The sequence below is a fragment of the Uranotaenia lowii genome, chromosome 1 (genome assembly GCF_029784155.1).
Source record: "Uranotaenia lowii strain MFRU-FL chromosome 1, ASM2978415v1, whole genome shotgun sequence".
NCBI classification, from domain to species: Eukaryota; Metazoa; Arthropoda; class Insecta; order Diptera; family Culicidae; genus Uranotaenia; species Uranotaenia lowii.
The window spans coordinates 63,939,266-63,942,448 of record NC_073691.1 but is presented as its reverse complement, the minus strand read 5'-3'; the positions used below and the strand labels follow the sequence as shown (position 1 = coordinate 63,942,448).

At 34.2% G+C, this 3,183-nt stretch overlaps 1 long non-coding RNA gene across 1 annotated transcript; it reads right to left on the bottom strand.

The window, feature by feature from the left end:
* Positions 1–242: 242 nt before the first annotated feature.
* LOC129750545 (uncharacterized) lies at positions 243–2,288 on the bottom strand. Its single transcript, XR_008738405.1, has 4 exons — positions 2,181–2,288; positions 1,641–1,806; positions 1,400–1,568; positions 243–467 (listed from the first exon to the last, which is right to left on the bottom strand). It is a non-coding gene; the product is annotated as an uncharacterized LOC129750545 (long non-coding RNA).
* Between the last annotated feature and the right edge of the window lie 895 nt (positions 2,289–3,183).

Here is a 3,183-nt window from a genome sequence, read left to right as displayed (position 1 = left end):
TTTGCTCAAATTTGACCAGCTAGAATCTTAGAATACAAAAATACAGAATAGAAAATACAAAAAAAGTGTCCTGACTTAATGTTTACTAATTTTGTAGTAAAAACACAATGGTTTGCTAAAATAGTAGTAAAATTTTTTATCGCTCTATAATTACTAGAATTTTAGTAAATTTGAAATTTTGAATTTTCCGTTTTGATTATCTGTATAGAAATCGAAATAAATACATTTTGGGTTAACATTCTATTTATTTTGACTCTTTACTCAATGTACAATTTTTAACACCAGCTTGCGTGGGGAGTAGTTACGAGACATTGGCTTGATCTACAGCAGTTCAGTGAAGACAACCGTTCAAAGGGTGCATTGTTTTCCACCTCCAGCTGATGTTTTCCGAAACATGATGACAGATGGCGTTCCATGAATACCGAAGAAATTTATACTTTTATTTCAAAGCTCGCATTCTCCGGAATCTGAAAATTGAAAAACATAATTAATTATAAGTCATCTTGGATATATTAGGAATCAGATTTTTATTCAATAATTGAGACTGGCTAGAAAGTTAGAAATCAATTGTGTGTTAGAATTCTGGTTCAGGCATTAGAGTTCAGATTTCGATTCTAATATTTGGTATGGGTAAAATCATCGATGATCCTATCGTTCGGTTGAGATTGTTACTGAGAACAAAAATAATTCTTTAATCGATTTTTGAAATCTGTGAATAGACAGATCGTAAAAGACAAACATAGGGAAGAAAAACAAAAGCATGTTAGATTAAAATTCAGTTTTAATGAAGTCTTAATTATGAACATTAAAAAAATCATGTTCATCATCTAAAGTATTTATGAATCTAATGATACATTTTCCAATGAATTTCGGAAATTCATTAATCATTGAATCAATTAGAACAAAAAAATTAAAAATAAATTCTAGCTGAAGTAAATTTGGCGTAAAACCTGTGAAAAAAATACACTAGTAAAAACTAAGTAAGTAAACGAACTATGCTTTCTTTTAAATTTCGAATCATTAATAACCACATTACGAAAATAATGTTTTGCTTGCAGGTCATGGGAAATAAAATGTTTTTATAAGCGCAATTTTGACCAGGTTTCTCTCGCCCCGCATGGCAGTGGAAGAAATATTTAGGTAATTGTTGTAAGATAAATGAACTTAAGATTATGAAGAAACCCTATAAGCAACGTAAAACCAAATCGTTATCAAACTCAAACTCTGTAGAAACCAGTATTCTTTGAAACATAAAATTGATATTCTAATGTCTTAGAGAATTTCGAATTTTAATTCTTTTTTTTTTAAATGTTGTGAAAGGGCAATTGAGTTAACTCAACAAAGTACTATAGGGATGATAAAAATACGCTACAGTTGAAATTAAAAAATAAATAAATACCTTGTCGCTCTCGCTGAAGGCCTCCCCCTAATAAGCGGCTTTGGAAAATGCCATTACAGTTGGTTGTTGAACAGACATTTTTACGAGGTTGTTGGTATTTGTCCGTCATTAGCTTGGCAGTGGTCCATGACAATATTGTTGAGCGATTCTGTTATCGCGGTATTATGACCTGAATTGGTTAAAATTAGTTTAGTCCAAAAAAATTTTATCATTTAAAGAAACGATCCTATTTGATACTTACATTTTCCACTTGCAACATTCCATTACGGCTTCTCTCATCCTTCGTTTCCTCTTCCTCCTCTTTCGCGCCCTCATCTTGCACTTTACCGTTTTCTTTTTCGACACTTTCTGCCTCAGAATATTCCTTCCAGATGCACATTGATAATTGTGTAATCTGAAGCCAATTCCTGATAATGATAAAATAAAAAAATTGAGGTTCTTTCAAATGAATTTTGATTTTTTAAACAGCAAAAAAAAATAGTCGCAATCCTCCGTTTGAATTCGTTCAATCTTTATAAAAAAGCAAATAATAAATCGCTGTACTCCATTCTAGTTCGGAACTACTTCTGCGCTTGTCACGGGACTTAACAAATTTCATTTATCACCAGCAAACCAAAATGGGTCCCGAACTCGACGAGAGCACTGACAACAGTTTTTTCGCTGTTCCGGACAAGCTGTTCCAGAAGACAGCCACTTGAAAATTTGAATTCCAAATTCGATCAGAACATTGCGAATAGTTTTCTCCTGCTCCGGCAACTATTTTAACATTTCATTCACTTACCATGTTTGCAATTCCACAAGAAAAACTAAAAACAACGCACAACGATTCGCATTTTTCCATTTCAAAACACAAACTGCGCAAAACTTCTTCTTTTTTTCCCTTTGTTTTGGTCAACTGAGCTGGCCTGAAATCTGCTGAAATAAAGCAAAACATAACGCGGTTCGAGTCCATACTACTGTAAAAACTTAAATTTGTTAGCAAATGGGTTGTTTTAACTCAAATTGAGCAAATTTAAAGACGAAATTAGAAAGTGCTAACTCATTAGTAAAACTTTTTTTTTGCTAACGGAAAGTAACAGCACATTTTTGCTAAGTGGAGCCCCGAAAATTTTGTATGTAGAGAACAGACGCCCGGTTGTTGTTGCACGCCGCCCCTGACTTGGGGAACAGACGCGTGCGGCCACCTTCTCAGTCTGCATGCGACCAAAGCATCCACCGGAGTTGGGTACCCGATCTCCGCTTAGGTTACTCGCATCCCAGCCGGTACCACGGGGAGGTAGAGAAAGGAGTTGTGAATAAGAAGTGATATGACCACTATGGGGTCTCGTGTTGCACATTATCCACCATTTACCAGCCACTTAAAAAATACTTCAAAAAAACCAACGAACTTGCACCAACGTAATTAATAATTGGTAGTCTATAACGACTGAATATCTCTCTTGTTGGCTGAATTTTTCGAAAAATCAGCAATAGATCATAAAATTTTAAAAAAATGAGATAGCTTATTGTTTTTTCTCTACGGATTGCATTATGCTCATAGATCCAATCCCATAATAAAAATATCAGGAGATTGAAATTTTGCCAAACAAAGTACCTTTATTGGAAAACACTGCCTGTTTCTCAAAAAAGAAGTTTCACATCAATATGCTTTATGATACAACCATTTCTTCGAATTTGTCGGCATTTGTTTCAATCGCTGAAACCCGCAATCGAAAGTCGTCCGGAATTAGAACCATATAATGAGCCACGTGAGCCAAAATTTATAACAACCTGTTTTACCAAGC